The sequence below is a fragment of the Tamandua tetradactyla genome, chromosome 1 (genome assembly GCF_023851605.1).
Source record: "Tamandua tetradactyla isolate mTamTet1 chromosome 1, mTamTet1.pri, whole genome shotgun sequence".
NCBI classification, from domain to species: domain Eukaryota; kingdom Metazoa; phylum Chordata; class Mammalia; order Pilosa; family Myrmecophagidae; genus Tamandua; species Tamandua tetradactyla.
The window spans coordinates 187658816-187677290 of record NC_135327.1 but is presented as its reverse complement, the minus strand read 5'-3'; positions in this window follow the sequence as shown (position 1 = coordinate 187677290).

Genomic DNA, 18475 nt, shown 5'->3' with positions numbered 1-18475 from the left:
GACATTGACTTGTTTCTAGTTTGAAACTATTAAAACAATATTGTTATGAACATTTACACACATATACACACACACCCCACATATCTTTTACTGCCTTTTTGTATCCATTTTCACTGCCTAGTAGTGGAGTTGCTGGATCACAGGTTAGGTTTATGTTCAGCTTCAGCTAATATTTTCAAACATTTTCCAAGGCAGGTACACCAATTATATTCTTACTAGCTGTGCTGAGGATTTCTTTCTTTCCAACATTTTTCTATCCTTGATACTGTCTTTTTTGTTTTAGCCCTTCTTACCTGTATAGCTGGTATTTTAATTTTGAGCTTATTTTACATTTCAGAGATTATCAATGAGGTTGTGCATATTTTCAAATATTTATTAACCATTTAAGCATTCAATTTTCTGAGGGTTGTTATTCACTCTTTCACCCATTTTTCTATTGGTTGATTTTACTTATTGATTTTAGTACTTCATATATTTTGAGTATGCTTCATTTTTCATATGTATTTTTCTCAATGCTTTCACCTACTCTGGCTTGCCTTCTCATTCTCTTAAGGATGCTTTGAGGAAAATCCGTTTTTAGTTTTACTGTAGTTCTATCTACCAATTATTTCCTATACAGCTACTGCTTTCTGTGTCACAAGTAATAAATCATTGTCTACCCCAATCATGAAAATATTCTTCAATGTTATCTTATAGGAGATTTGATACTTTACTTTCCACAATTACATCACCAATATATGTGGAATTTGTTTCTGTGTATCATATGAGCTGGGAGTCCAGACTCATCTTTTTCTGTACAGATATCCAATTTTTGACCATACCTTATTGAAAGACCATATTTTCCTTGTTATTCTCCTGTTCTTTTCTTTGCCATAAATCATGTCAATATATATGTGTAGGTTTGTATCTAGATTCTTATTCTAACCCAGTGGTCTATTTATCTATTGTTATGTCAATGCCAATTGCTAAATTGCTGAAGTGTTATAATATATTTTGTTTTATCATAGTATAAATCTCCCAACTTGATTCTACATTTTCAAAATTGTCTTGGCTAATCGAGGCCATACAAATTTTCATATGATTTTTTAATTAGTTCAAAAATTTCCGGGAAAAAAATTTTGTGAGATTCTAATTAGGATTTCATTGAATCTAAAAATTAATTTGGGGCCAAAGAAATGCATGGAAAATGGCAGTGTAGGAAGCTTCAGGAATCAGTTTGATGGAACACTGTGCAACAAGGAAGAAGGAGCTGGAAGAAAAGTCTGGTAAATGGCCTAAATACTGGTGAATTTCACTCTTCCTCCAGTGGCTACCATCCTTCATCTCCCAGCCTAGTATCAGGCACAAGTGAGGACTGCAGGCTATGTTCTTGGTGCAGATTGCTGGTGCCAGGGAATTCTCCAAAATTGGGAGTTGTTTGGTCAGAACACTAATCCTACCTTTGATCAGCTACTTCAGATCTCTAGGAGCATGCTCTGAGGTCACCCACTGCTGCAATCTCCCTTAGGCAAAAGCAGCAGAGGAATCTTTCTCAAAACCACAGTAAAAAATAAAAAAATGATTGCTGTAGTAATAGGTGAGTGCTAAATCAAGAAAACGCAGCTTCAAAAGCTATAGCAACAATTCCTAGTGCCTTTACTGATCCCTCCCCACTTCCTCCCCAATGCTGCGTGGAGCCCAGCTGTGCTTCCATTGTGGGTCCCTGGCCCTGTTCCATAGGCCACAGAGTAACCCCTATGCCCATACTGGATACAAGTATGCCAGTGCCAATCTAATGGGTAGAAGTCTGAAAGACACAACCAGGAAATTTTTCTCAGGGTCGCCCTCACAGAATTTGTCCTCAAGGCAGAGAAGCAGCTTATAGACTGCTAAAGCAAAGGTAAGAAACAATTGAAGAGAGGCAGATTGGGTTAACAGACTACCAGCATTACGTAACATGATGGAGTAGCGAGGAGGGGGTGAAATTCTGTCTCAAGATAATTTGAACTCTTGTAAACTATAGATAGGAGAGTTCCTAGGGCTACAAGTAGACATCAGCTCAGGAAAAGAAGCAGACTATATGGCTGCATTCAGGTTCAGATAACACAGAGAGAACCCTGCACTTTGCATTTTCCTACGGTTTATCTTCTTGATAGGAGGGCTAAGTTCTGAAGGAGATTCCTACCAAAGCAGAGACAAATGGAGGTGCTTTTTTGTTTTGCTTTGTTTGATTCATTTAGCACCTGGCATTCAAGGAAATCACTTTCATGATTTCCTTGAACATGTTTCAGATGTTTTTTTTTTTTTTCTTTGATTGATATGTGAAAATGAATTTATTGTTTCTAGGATTATTCTTTGGACTTCTATTTTTTTATGTCCACTCTAAAGACATTTACTTGACATGCTTTCAGGCCATACCCTTCACCTATTCACAGCAGTACACTTTGAAATGGCTTCCTTGCCCATGAACCACCAACCCATTCGAGAGTTGAAACATCATGGCTCTTTGCAGCCAGTACCCACCCCCATTCCCTTGTCCCTCAGCACCACCACTGAGAAATGGAACTTACATCTCTTATTTTCAAGGCCATCTTCTTTTTTTTTTTTTATTAATTAACGGAAAAAAAGAAATTAACCCAACATTTAGAAATCATACCATTCTACATATGCAATCAGTAATTCTTAACATCATCACATAGATGCATGATCATCGTTTCTTAGTACATTAGCATTGGTTTAGAAGAACTAGCAACGCAACCGAAAAAGATATAGAATGTTAATATAGAGAAAAAAATAAAAGTAATAATAGTAAAAAAAAAAAAAAACAAAACCAAACAAAAACCTATAGCTCAGATGCAGCTTCATTCAGTGTTTTAACATGATTACTTCACAATTAGATATTACTGTGCTGTCCATTTTTGAGTTTCTGTATCTAGTCCTGTTACACCATCTGTATCCCTTCAACTCCAATTGGCCATTATCTTACCCTGTTTCTAACTCCTGCTGGACTCTGTTACCAATGACATATTCCAAGTTTATTCTCGAATGTCGATTCACATCATTGGGACCATACAGTATTTGTCTTTTAGTTTTTGGCTAGACTCACTCAGCATAATGTTCTCTAGGTCCATCCATGTTATTACATGCTTCATAAGTTTATCCTGTCTTAAAGCTGCATAATATTCCATTGTATGTATATACCACAGTTTGTTTAGCCACTCGTCTGTTGATGGACATTTTGGTTGTTTCCATCTCTTTGCAATTGTAAATAACGCTGCTATAAATATTGGTGTGCAAATGTCCGTTTGAGTTTTTGCCCTTAATTCCTTTGAGTAGATTCCCAGCAATGGTATTGCTGGGTCGTATGGCAATTCTATATTCAGCTTTTTGAGGAACCGCCAAACTGCCTTCCACAGTGGTTGCACCATTTGACATTCCCACCAACAGTGGATTAGTGTGCCTCTTTCACCGCATCCTCTCCTGCACTTGTCATTTTCTGTTTTGTTGATAATGGCCATTCTGGTGGGTGTGAGATGATATCTCATTGTGGTTTTGATTTGCATTTCTCTAATGGCCAGGGACATTGAGCATCTCTTCATGTGCCTCTTGGCCATTTGTATTTCCTCTTCTGAGAGGTGTCTGTTCAAGTCTTTTTCTCATTTTGTAATTGGGTTGACTGACTTTTTGTTGTTGAGTTGAGCAATCTCTTTATAAATTCTGGATACTAGACCTTTATCTGATATGTCATTTCCAAATATTGTCTCCCATTGTGTAGGCTGTCTTTCTACTTTCTCGATGAAGTTCTTTGATGCACAGAAGTGTTTAATTTTGAGGAGTTCCCATTTATTTATTTCCTTCTTCAGTGCTCTTGCTTTAGGTTTAAGGTGCATAAAACCGCCTCCAATTGTAAGATTCATAAGATATCTCCCTACATTTTCCTCTAACTGTTTTATGGTCTTAGACCTAATGTTTAGATCTTTGATCCATTTTGAGTTAACTTTTGTATAGGGTGTGAGATATGGGTCTTCTTTCATTCTTTTGCATATGGATATCCAGTTCTCTAGGCACCATTTATTGAAGAGACTGTTCTGTCCCAGGTGAGTTGGCTTGACTGCCTTATCAAAGATCAAATGTCCATAGATGAGAGGGTCTATATCTGAGCACTCTATTCGATTCCATTGGTTGATATATCTATCTTTATGCCAATACCATGCTGTTTTGACCACTGTGGCTACATAATATGCCTTAAAGTCAGGCAGCGTAAGACCTCCGGCTTTGTTCTTTTTCCTCAAGATGTTTTTAGCAATTCGGGGCACCCTGCCCTTCCAGATAAATTTGCTTATTGGTTTTTCTATTTCTGAAAAATAAGTTGTTGGGATTTTGATTGGTATTGCATTGAATCTGTAAATCAATTTAGGTAGGATTGACATCTTAACTGTATTTAGTCTTCCAATCCAGGAACACGGTATGCCCTTCCATCTATTTAGGTCTTCTGTGATTTCTTTTAACAGTTTTTTGTAGTTTTCTTTATATATGTTTTTTGTCTCTTTAGTTAAATTTATTCCTAGGTATTTCATTCTTTTAGCTGCAATTGTAAATGGGATTTGTTTCTTGATTTCCCCCTCAGCTTGTTCATTACTAGTGTATAGAAATGCTACAGATTTTTGAATGTTGATCTTGTAACCTGCACTTTGCTGTACTCATTTATTAGCTCTAGTAGTTTTGTTGTGGATATTTCTGGGTTTTCAACGTATAGTATCATATCATCTGCAAACAGTGATAATTTTACTTCTTCCTTTCCAATTTTGATGCCTTGTACTTCTTTTTCTTGTCTAATTGCTCTGGCTAGAACCTCCACCACAATGTTGAATAATAGTGGTGATAGTGGACATCCTTGTCTTGTTCCTGATCTTAGGGGGAAAGTTTTCAATTTTTCCCCATTGAGGATGATATTAGCTGTGGGTTTTTCATATATTCCCTCTATCATTTTAAGGAAGTTCCCTTGTATTCCTATCTTTTGAAGTGTTTTCAACAGGAAAGGATGTTGAATCTTGTCAAATGCCTTCTCTGCATCAATTGAGATGATCATGTGATTTTTCTGCTTTGATTTGTTGATATGGTGTATTACATTAATTGATTTTCTTATGTTGAACCATCCTTGCATACCTGGGATGAATCCTACTTGGTCATGATGTATAATTCTTTTAATGTGTTGTTGGATACGATTTGCTAGAATTTTATTGAGGATTTTTGCATCTATATTCATTAGAGAGATTGGCCTGTAGTGTTCTTTTTTTGTAATATCTTTGCCTGCTTTTGGTACGAGGGTGATGTTGGCTTCATAGAATGAATTAGGTACTTTTCCCTCCACTTCGATTTTTTTGAAGAATTTGAGGAGAGTTGGTACTAATTCTTTCTGGAATGTTTGATAGAATTCACATGTGAAGCCGTCTGGTCTTGGACTTTTCTTTTTAGGAAGCTTTTGAATGACTAATTCAATTTCTTTACTTGTGATTGGTTTGTTGAGGTCATCTATTTCTTCTTGAGTCAAAGTTGGTTGTTCCTGTCTTTCTAGGAACCCGTCCATTTCATCTAAGTTGTTGTATTTATTAGCGTAAAGTTGTTCATAGTATCCTGTTATTATCTCCTTTATTTCTGTGAGGTCAGTAGTTATGTCTCCTCTTCCATTTCTGATCTTATTTATTTGCATCCTCTCTCTTCTTCTTTATGTCAGTCTTGCTAAGGGCCATCAATCTTATTGATTTTCTCATAGAACCAACTTCTGGTCTTATTGATTTTCTCTATTGTTTTCAATTTCATTTATTTCTGCTCTAATCTTTATTATTTCTTTCCTTTTGCTTGCTTTGGGATTAGTTTGCTGTTCTTTCTCCAATTCTTCCAAGTGGACAGTTAATTCCTGAATTTTTGCCTTTTCTTCTTTTCTGATATAGGCATTTAGGGCAATAAATTTCCCTCTTAGCACTGCCTTTGTTGCGTCCCATAAGTTTTGATGTGTTGTGTTTTCATTTTCATTTGCCTCGAGGTATTTGCTAATTTCTCTTGCAATTTCTTCTTTGACCCACTCGTTGTTTAAGAGTGTGTTGTTGAGCCTCCACGTATTTGTGAATTTTCTGGCACTCTGCCTATTATTGATTTCCAACTTCATTCCTTTATGATCCGAGAAAGTGTTGTGTATGATTTCAATCTTTTTAAATTTGTTAAGACTTGCTTTGTGACCCAGCATATGGTCTATCTTTGAGAATGATCCATGAGCACTTGAGAAAAAGGTGTATCCTGCTGTTGTGGGATGTAATGTCCTATAAATGTCTGTTAAGTCTAGCTCATTTATAGTAATATTCAGATTCTCTATTTCTTTATTGATCCTCTGTCTAGATGTTCTGTCCATTGATGAGAGTGGTGAATTGAAGTCTCCAACTATTATGGTATATGAGTCTATTTCCCTTTTCAGTGTTTGCAGTATATTCCTCACGTATTTTGGGGCATTCTGGTTCGGTGCGTAAATATTTATGATTGTTATGTCTTCTTGTTTAATTGTTCCTTTTATTAGTATATAGTGTCCTTCTTTGTCTCTTTTAACTGTTTTACATTTGAAGTCTAATTTGTTGGATATTAGTATAGCCACTCCTGCTCTTTTCTGGTTGTTATTTGCATGAAATATCTTTTCCCAACCTTTCACTTTCAACCTATGTTTATCTTCAGATGTTTTTTATACTATTTTTATATTTTCTTTGGAGAAAAGTCTTTTCAAATCTTTGCACATTTTTTTAATTGGGCTGTTTGTCTTTTGGGGTTGAGTTTTGTGATTTCATCATATATTCTGGATAAAAAGCCTGTGTTGAAAGTGTGCTTTCCAAATATGTGTAGGTTGTCATTTTACTACCATATAAAGCACTTTGAGGCACAAAAGCTCTTTATTTTTCTGAGGTTCCATTTATCTATCTTTTGTTTTGTTTTGTTCATGCTTTGAGTGTAAAGTCTAAAAATCATTGCTTAACACCTTCATGAAGAGGGTCCCTATATGTTCTTCTGGTAGTTTTATAGTTCTCATTCTTCTACTTAAGTCTTTGATTTTGAGTTTATTTGTTTATGGCGTGAAGTAGGGGTCCACATTTCTTCTTCAGCATATGAGCATCCAGTTTTCCCAGCATCATTTGTTGAAAACACTATTCTTTCCCCATTGAGTGGACTTTGCACCCTGTCAAAAGTTTCAGTTGGCCATATACAAATCCATGAGAAAAGGCTCTCAATGTCATTAATCATTAGGAAAATGCAAATCAAAACTAAGTGAGGGAGCAGGGCACAGGTAGCTCAGTGGCAGAATTCTCACCTGCTCTGACAGAGACCAGGGTTTGATTCTTGGAGCCTGGCCATGCCCCCCAAAATAAATAAATAACATAAATGAGGAACCCATTTTACACTCACTAGAATGGCTACTATTAACAAATGGAAAATTGCAAGTTGTGGAGAGGATGTGGAGAAATAGAGACACTCATTTATTATTGCTAGAAATGTAAAATGGTGGAGCAACTGTGGAGAATAATTTGACAATTCCTCAGAAAGTTAGGTACAGAATTACTATATGACCCAGCTATCCCACTTCTAGGTGTATACCCAAAAGAATTGAAATCAGGAATTCTAATAACAGATGGTTGCACTCTGATGTTCATAACAGAATTATAAACAAGTGCCAAAAAATGGAAATCCAAGTGTATATCTGCAGACTAACGGATAAACAAAATGATATATGCATGGATGCGCACGTGGTTCAGTGGTAGAATGGTTGCTTTCCATGCAAGATACCAAGGTTCAATTCTTAGGCCATACCCCCCTCCCCAAAAAGAATGTGCAGTGGAATATTATTTAACCATAAAAAGAAGTTCTGATACATGCAACAACATGGATGGACCTTGAAAATATCATACTGAATGAAATAAGCCAGACACAAAAGGACAAATATTGTTATGATCTCATTGTTATTAAATAATCCAAAGAAGCACATTCATAGAATCAGAATTTAGAATATAGGTTACATGGTATTGTAGTGGCAATATGGAATTGGAGAGTTAAAATGTATAAAGTTACTACTTGAGGTGATGCAAAATTTTTGGTAATAGATGGTGGTAATGGTAATACAAAATTGTAAATTTAAAAACACTGAAATGTATAACTTGAATGTGATTTAAAGAGAAACTTTTAGGTTGTATGTACATGTATATATGCATATACATATATGCAACTTTTAGGTTGTATATATAAAATAGAAGAAATATTTTAAAATAAACATAAACCTTAGGACCGTACAATACAATGAGCAAGCCCTAATGTAGACTATAAACTATTGTTAATAGTACAACTGTAATAATAATCTTTCAACAATTGAAACATGTACCACACTAATGCAAGAGGTTGATTATGGGGGATGGATTTTTATTTTGTGTGATTTTTCTGTAAATTTAAAATTTACCTGGGATACTCTCTCTCTCTCTTTCTCTCTTTCTTACCTGACTTGGCAGTGCATTAAAGGTTTTACTAGAAAATTTACTAGAAAATATTTTAAAACTCATTTGATGCAAGAAGAAGAACAAATAAGTGACAGACAGGACAGTACCAAATAATGCAACAATTTACAAGGAGAAGACAATTATTTTCTTCTTTAAGAGTGAAAATGTTAAAACTATAAAACAAATCAAATGACATAAAAATTATCCCAAAAATACTTGTTGAGAGAACAAGAAAAAGCACAGCTCCTCTGCTAGTTCCAGTGCAATTCCAAATGATAAAGATCCTAGACCACTGAAAGAATCACAGCTATTATATCAGAACCATTTCTCAGGATTTTAAGTAACCCAATGTTATGGATTGAATCACGCTCCCCACAAAGACACATTCAAATCTCAAATTTAAGTTCTGTGAATGAATTCATTTGTAACTAAGATCTTCAAAGATTCTATTAGATAAGATGAGACCAAAATGAATTGGTGTATCTTAATCCAGTATGACTGGGGTCCTTATAAACAGAGAAAATGTGGACACAGGAGTAGGAGACAGAAGACACAGAGGTGACAGAATGGATGGAGAGAATAAGACAGTCATGTCACATTGACAGAGATTGAGTTATGGATTACAAGCAAGTCACCACTAGACCACCACAGACTTGGAAAAAAGTACGATTCTGCTGGCAACTGATTTTGGACTTCCAGCCTCCACAACTGTGAGACAATAAATTCCTGTTGTTTAAGCCAATCAGTGTTTGGTATTTGTTATGGTAGTTCTGGAAAATCAAGGCACCCTACAAATGGTTTAAATTGTAATACAGATGGACAAACCTTCCAAATTCCAATATCAGAAAAAAAAAATGCATGCTAAGAATAAAAGGATCAAATCAATCTCTCCTTCTCTTTTAGGAATATTCCTGGGTTACTGAAAGGATTTAATTTCATCAATGTGTTTGATGCTTTTGGAAGGAGCTCTACCAAATATTAAAATACAAATAATTTAAAATTTTCACAAGATATTCCGGAGAAATGAAAAAAGAGGGATTTTATCTGAACCTAGTGTATGAACCTAGTATGATCTCAAAACCAGAAGGGAGGTTTATTCCCAAATTTGACTCAGAAAGACAGATGGAAAACTCCATCCAAAAGTACAGTCCATTTACATTTTCTTTGTAGTTATAGTATATGAATTCACTCTATAAACTCTAAATTAATTAATATTGAACAATGTTCCTAGGGAAATATGTTCCCTGTGAGTCTCTGGTCATGACATTTTTATTAACCATCCAATACATAGTCTGTTTTGTGTGTGTTTCTGTTTAAAGACCCATTTTAAAAATATATATCATTCATTTATTAACATTGATCTCACAACCAACTGCACTATAGCTCATACCTGCACAAAATTTATCTAACACATGTATTTTTTTTTCCACTGGACCCATCACAGCCTTCTTATTCTTAGGAATGCCAGATAGCACTTCAGCATTTGGAGGGGGGTCATTTGAAACAGGTAAATCACCAACAAAAAGAGCAAAAATACAAAAAACATGGCCTAAAACATAGCAAAGTATGGATATTTATTTATGGTGTAAGAGCTGTACAGTATGAGAGCACCACATTGTTTGACCCCAACTAGGAACATGGACATTGAGCTGCTCAAAAGTTTATTGCTCTACACGTGTCTGCAAGTGTTCTAGCTTGCTAGCTGCTGGAGTGCAATATTCCAGAATCGGAATGGCTTTTAAAAAGGGGAATTTAATAAGCTGTACTTTACAGTTCTAAGGCTGAGAAAACGTCCAATTAAAACAAGTCTATCGAAATGTCCAATCAAAGGCATCCAGAGAAAGACACCTTCGTTCAAGAAGGCCGATGATATTCAGGGTTTCTCTCTCATCTGGAAAGGCATATGGCGAAAACAGTCACAGTTTCTCTCTCTGCTGGAAGGGCACATGGTGAGCAAGGCATCATCTGTTACTTTCTCTCCTGGCTTCTTGTTTCATGAAGCTCCCTGGGAGGTATTTTCCTTCTTCATCTCCAAAGGTCACTGGCTTGTGGGCTCTCTGTTCTCATGGCTATGTTGTTCTTTTCTGCTCTCTCTGAATCTCCCATTCTCCAAAATGTTTCCTCTTTTATAGGACTCCAGTAAACCAATAAGACCCACCCAAATGGGTGGAGACATGTCATCACCTAATCCAATTTAATCTTGACTAAGTCACATCATCCAGGGAGACGATCTGATTAGTTTCAAACATACAGTATTGAAGAGGGATTATTCTAGATTTATGAAATGGGATTTTGATTAAAACGTGACTTTCTAGGGGGCATACATCCTTTCAAACCAGCACAACAAGTAACCTTAAAATCTGGGGAGTATTGATTTTTGGGTTACAAATAAGTTTTAGTTTGTAGGTGAATTCACAAATATTACAATCCATGAATAATGAAGATCAACTGTAGTATCAAATAAAATCCACCCATGTATAAAAATGGTTGCTGCATCATCATAAACTTGGCTTATATCAAAACTTAATGGTTGAAGGAAAAAAACATAATAGTTGATTTAATATTAGAAAACCATTGATAACATTTAACACCTTAATAAGCTGAAAGGAGAAAAATATACAATCATATTAATAGATATAAAAGTTATTTTTAAATTAAAATGCATCCATGATTTAAAAAAATGGAAAATTTACTAATCTGAAAAACATCACATTTATTAGAGAAAAACATCACATTTAGATGTTAGAGAAAAAACATCACATTTATTTTAATCACTTTGAAAGCATTTCCTTTATGATCAAGAACAAAATAAGAATATTATTTATATGTACCTCTAACACTGTACTGATGGTCCTAGTCAATACAAAAAGATAAAAAATAGCATATATAATAATATGAGGATTAAAAGACAGGAGCAGTATTGCTATTTTATTTTCAGATCATGTAATTTTCTACATAAATACTCTAAAATAATCTATAGATAAATTTTTAGAATAAATTAAGCAGTTAGGTATGGAGAGTATTGAATTAAATAAATCAATATCAATAGTTAATTGTGAATTCAGCTTCTGATCATGATGGTATAATAGAGATGAAATTTACCCACATACCATAAACAACTAGAAAATAGAGCAAACTATATGAAGCAACATTTTTCAGGCATTGTATGATTGGCAGTGCAGGACAGTGATACCTGAGAGAAGGGAAACAAAGTGAGCTACAAGTGACCCTACTCACTTTATATAGAGAGTTCCTAGGGCACAGCACAGAGAGGGAATGCAAGCAGAACCTTTTGGTCATATTGAGTTAATAAAATATTGTAGAGCTTAAGGCAGAGTAACAAAGGAAAAGGAGCTGTACAGAGAGAATTTTTCAGATCTTCAAATGGACATCCTTTAGTCTTTGGCTAACTACTGATATTTGCATGAATCTGAGGAAACTACCAAGGCCAGAGGAAAAATCACCAGACAGTAGAATGCAAAATAATACTCATACATCGCTCAAGGCCCAGAGTAGTTTATGTTCTTAACAGTTGGTGAGGAAAAACCTCTAACACACAAGAGTGGTATAAACGGACTTTATACTTCTGGCTAATCTAGACACAGCCTAATAAATCTTAAAATCAGGTCTTGAAAGAGCAAACTAATTCCAAATAACAAAGAGATAATATATTTAAAGGAAAACAAAAAATATCCAGAAATGCCCCAAAACAGAAAATTCATAATATCTGGAAATGAAAAACAAACAAACAAACAAAAAAATCTCCAGAGGTCAGATGCCATCAACATAGTGATGTAAACAGCTATGGAAAAATCTCTCCCCAGAGATGCAATAACAAAAAAGGCAGATCTGAATTTTTCAGAACTCTGGAGGAATTTATAGACGCAGCAGAACTGTATAAATGTTGAATTGAAGAGAGAGAATATTATCAGGTAGGAAACCTCCATATCAGAGAGGCTGGTCCTCTCTTCTCCCCCTCACTTGTTCTCACACACAGCATGGGACGAGTATAGAAACAGCAGTCAGGATACCTCCCATCTGGGCCACAGAATATAATTCTCTCATATGAGTGAGACAGACCTCACCATTTGGAGATCCAGGAAACGGGGAAGAACATCTCACGTGAGGATGAAGAATCTGAGAAAATGTGGACAGAGTCTGTATTTACAACCCTGGGTGCAAAAGCCTTTCCCCCATCCCTGAGGGAAATAGCAGTAGACAAATGGATCCCTACATGGGGGCCAGACGAAGACTGAATAGGCTGGGGGTGTCCTTTGCCACAAATAAAAATATTGAGCCATATTTCTTCTGGCAAAGAGAGGGTATTGGATGCTCATAGTCCCAGTCCTGTCTGGTCAGATAGAGCCTGGGCTACTAGGTAAACAGTTTCTGAGGAACATTAAGTTATTGAATAGCACCAGATGCTGGGCAGACAGAAAGTGCAAGGGAATGGAGGCCATTTTCATGGAATCTTCAGAAACATAGCTCATACACATTGGAGGTGGTCTAGAACCCCTGGCATAGGAGCACCCCCCTGTTTTGGCTAAGAAATACAGACAACCTAACTGTTAAGGCTATGCCCTAAATCAAACCCTGGTCTTTGGGATGATTAAAAAACTGAGCATCCTGGTACCTAGCAGAATTCTTTTACCCACAAGCAGAGACCTTGCTACAGTGTCTAAGGCCTACCTTACATCTCTGAGGCTGGCTTCTGTTGGTGTCTGGTCTTTGGGAAAAACTGGGACAGACCCACTTTGACAAATGACTGGTGAAAGAAATGAACAGATGGATAACAAAGAAAACCAGCAAAAACACCATAGGCAAAAGAGAGAAAATGACTCCCAAAACAAACTAAGGAAGAAAGTCAGATGCCTTGAAACCAACAGAAAATCATGACTCATATCAGGAAGCACAACAACATGTTCCAACCAAAGGAAGAAACAAAGACCTCAACTGAGATACATAAGTTGAAACAGCTAATTAAAGACATTCAAAAATCATCTAAATCAACTCAGGGAGTTGAAGGAAAATGTGGAAAAAGTGATGAAAGATATAAAGAAGAGATGGGGTGTTCATACAAAAGAACTTGAAAACCTGAGAAAACAAATTTCAGAACTTGTGGGAATGAAAGACACAATAGAAAAGATTAAAACACAATGGACACATACAACAGCAGATGTGTAGTGACAGAGAAAAATGATTAGTGAGCTAGAGGACAAGAATTCTGAAATCCTACAACACAAAGTTACAGATAGGGAAAGAATGGAAAAGTCTGAGCAGGGTCTCAGGAAACTGAATGACAACATGAAGCATGTGAATATACATGTTATGGGTGTACCAGAAGAAGAAGAGAAGAGAAAAGGAGCAGCAGGAATAATGGAGGAAATAATCACTGAAAATTTTCCAACTCTCATGAAAGACATAAAATTAAAGATCCAAGAAGCACTGAATACCCCAAAAAGAGTAGATCCAAATACACCTACTTCAAGACATTTGTTAATAAGATTGACAAATATCAAAGGCAAAAAGAGATTTCTGAAAGCAGAAGAAAAAAAAAATCCAACACATAAAGGGAAGTTTAATAAGAAGTTTAATAAGTACAGATCTCTCAGTGGAAACCATGGAGGTTAGAAGGTATGACATACTTAAGATATTGAAAAAGAAAACTGCCAACCAAGAAGTCTATTCCAGTAAATCTGTCCTTCAAAAGTGAGAGAGAGTGTAAAATGTTTACAGATAAGCAGCACTGAGAGAGTTTGTAAAAAAAGATCTGCTGTGCATGAAATAGTAAAGGGAACATTATAAGCAAGCACAAAGCAAAAGACAGGAGAAATAAGTTTGGAGAATAGTGTAGAAATGAAGATTAACAGGACAGGTAGCTATAAGTGTAAAAAGAGAGAGAAAATAAAAATAAAATATGACAGATAGAATCTAAAGGACAAAATGGTTGAAGAAAGTACTGCATTTACAGTAATAACATTAGCTGTTAATGGATTAAACTCCCCAATCAAAAGACCGAGATTGTCAGAATGAATAAAAACAAAACAAAACAAAAAACAGAAAAAACAGGATCCATCTTTTTGCTGTGTGAAAGAGAGTTACTTAAGACTCAAGGACAAAAACAGGTTGGAAGTGAAAGTTGATGTGTTGGCTTGAAACTGTTGTGTACTCCATAAAAACCATGTTCTTTAACTCTGATTCAGTATTTCTGGGTGGGATCTTTTGATTAAGTTGTTTCCACAGAGATGTGACCTACCCAGTTGTGGATGGGACCTCTTGATTAGGTGGTTTCCATGGAGATGTATCTCCACCCATTTAAGGGGGATGCTTGCTGGAGTCCTTTAAAAGGGAACCATTTTGGAAAGAGCAGACAGAGCCCACAAAGACAAAGATATTTGAAGACACAGAAAGAAAATGCCTCCAGGGAAGCCATTTGAAGAAGCCAGTAAAGAAAACTAGCAGACATCACCATGTACCTCTCCATCTGAGAGAGAGAGACCTTGAACATCATCAGACTTTTCTTTGTAGTTCGGGTATCTTTCTCTGGATGACTTAGTTTGAGCATTTGTATGACCTTAGAACTGTAAACTTACAACTTAATAAGTTCCTTTTTAGAAGCTTTTCCATTTCTGGTATATTGTATACTGGCAGCTTTAACTAACCAGAATAGTTGAAAAAAAAATTTATGCAAACAACAAACAGAAAAGAGTGGATGTAGTTATACTAATATTAGACAAATTCAACTTCAAATAGAAATCAATTACAAGAAACAAAGAAGAACACCATGTATTAATAAAAGGGACAATTCAGCAGGAAGACATAAGAATCTAAATATAAATATTTATGAAAATAAACTTCTGTGGAGCCAGAGTACTACAAAATGTATGAGGTAAACATTGACAACACTGAAGGGAGAAGTAGACATTTCTACAATAATAGTTGGAGATTTCAGTAAGTCACTCTCATCAATGAAGAAAATATCTTGAAAGAGGATCAATAAGTGTGGTAGTTAGATTGAGTGGTCAACTTGGCCAAGTGAAGATACCTAGTTCTTTTGCTATGGCCATGAGCCAATGGCATGTGAACCTCATCTGTTTCTGATTACATCTGCAGTAGGCTAGGAGGCATGCCTGCTCTAATGAATGATTTTTTATTTAATTGGCTGGTGCTTAAATGAGAGAGCTCAATGTAGCACAGCCCAAGCAGTTCAGCATACCTCATCTCAGCACTCACAGCTCAGCCCAGGCCTTAGGAGATAGAGAAATAAATCACCTCAGGGAAACTTGTTGGAACCCAGAAGCCTGGAGAGAAGGCCAGTAGAGATCACCCTGTGCCTTCCCACATAAGAAAGAACCTCAGTTGAAAGTTAGCTGACTTTCCTCTGAAGAACTAATGAAATAAATCCCCTTTTATTAAAAGCCAATCCACCTCTGGTGTGTTGCATTCCAGCAGGTAGCAAACTACAATAAGGAAACAGAGATCTTGAATAATACAAGATTTAACAGATAGTTTCAGAATACTACAGCAAACAACATCAGGATACACTTATTTCTCAAATGTACATGGATCATACTCTAGGACAGACCACATGATGGAGCACAAAGCAGGTCTCAACAAATTTAAAAAGATTAAAATTATACAAAGCACTTTCTCAGATCACAATTGAATGAAGATGGAAATCAACAGCAGGTGGAAGACTGGAAAAATCACAAATATATGGAGGCTAGGCAATACACTCTTAAACAACCAGTGGTTCAAGGAAGAAATTGTAAGAGAAATCAGTAAACATCTTGAGGCAAATGAATATGAGAATACAACGTATCAAAACTTGCCAGATGCAGCAATGTTGGGAGGGGAAATATATTGCCCTGAATGCCTATATTGAAAAATAAGAGAGAGCGGAAATTAAGAAATTAAATTCTTACCTGGAGGAGCTAGAGAAAGAACAGCAAACTAACCCCAAAACACACAGAAGGAAATAAATAACAGAGGTTACAACAAAAATAAATGAAACTGAGAACACGAAAACAATAGAATAAATAAAACAGGAAATTGGTACTTTGAGAAAATCAATAAGATTAATGGACCTTTAGTGTGTTCATTTGCAAGCTTCTGGAATGTGATATACCAGAACCAGAACATCTTTTAAAAGGGGAATTTAGCAAGTTCCATGTATACAGTGATAAGGAAGTTGAAGTGTCCAAATTAAGGCAATAAGAAGTTACTTTCACTCAATAAAGGCCAAATGGTCAGAAAGACCTCTGTTGGTTGAGCAATTCCTTGCTCCTGGGCTAATTACTTTCAGCCTTTGTTCTTGTTGGGTTCCTCACTTTGCTTCTCTGGGGCTGGCTTTTGTCTCTTGGTTTCCCTTCATTCTCTCCAAATTCTGGCTTGCTTAACATCTCATGGTGATATCTGCTAGGCTCCAAGCATCTCCAAACATCCAATGTCTCTGTTCTCTGAAGTAACTGTTCTCCAAGTGTTTACAACTGCTGTCTCTGTCAGCTCTGTGGCTTCTGTCATTTCTCTAAAGCATTTCCCTTTTTAAAGACTAGCAATCTAATCAAGACCCACCTGAATAAGTGGAGTCATATCGCCATCTAATCAAAAGATAACACCCACAATTGGAAGTCTCACATCTTCCTGCACATAGTCTAATAAAAAGTTTCCAACCTCAGGATTAAAGGAAATGTCTGCCTCCACAAGATTGAATCTGAATTAAAACATGGCTTTTCTGGAGTACATAATATTTTCAAATTGGCACATTCCACCCTCTGGACCCCCCAAAAGACATGTGTTTTCCATATACAAAATACATTTATTCCATTATAATATCACAAAGTCTTAAGACATTTCAGCAACAATACATATAAAATACAGTTATAACCAGTAAAGGGTAGTGCGATGGTGGCTCAGTGGCACAGTTCTTGCCTGCCATGCCAGAGACCCAGGTTCAATTCCTGATGCCTGTCTATGCAAAAAAAAAAAGTTAAAACCAACACAAAATCTCATTAAGTCAGTTACAGGTATGGTCTTTTCTGATGCAAAAATTCTCCTCTGGCTCTGGATCTGTAAAACTGGAGACAAGTATCTGCTGCCAATATACAAAGAAAGACCAGTCATAGGATACATGTTTCCATTTCCATAGGGAAAAATGGGAAGGAATGCAGGAGTCGCTGTCAGGTCCATACAGTTTCTGAAACCTGCAGGGCAAACTACTGGATTTCAAAGTCTGACAATAATTTATCCTCATGGCTTTAGAAAGTGGCAGTCCCACCCTTTGCAAGGACCCAGACAGGGGCTTTGCTCTCTCAAAACACTGGGTAGCTATAATCTTGGAGGACATTGGGGAGACCACTGTTTTCTTGGCTCTACCCTCTCAAAATTTGGGGCCAGCACCTGGGATGTCTGGCTGTTAGCCAGGCTCCCCCAAATCCTTGGCTTAAAGCACTTCACCCTCCCTGAGGCCTGAAATAGCACTCCTCTTCCTGAATAATGAAGTAGAAGGCCCACCCTATGCTTCCACAGAAAACTCACCCTCTCCATATGTAAGGGTTGGTCCTCTTTCTTGGCATGAGGTTTCTTGGCTGTAGATCTTAGCCTCCATGGTTCTGCCTTTGAAGACATTTTTCTTTCACTTTTCCCCTTTTCTATTCCTCTTAGTCCAAAATGGCAGTGTTTCCATTTATACATGTCCCACAACACTTTTTTTGGTTTTCTATGCAATATGCTAGGATCATGTTTATCACACAAAAGGACTTTCCACAAATTCTTCCTGGATAACTCCATCTCAAGTCCTTGCTTGTCCTGTAATGGCTGACTACTCCCATGCTTGGATAAATCCTCACATGGGGTTCTATTCACTGGGGTCTCACTTTTGAAAGCCCTGAATTTTTCAGAACACAAATTTGTTTTCTTTGTACCCAAGAGTTTGGTTCTCAACTCATCACATTTTACTATAATCTTTAAGAAGT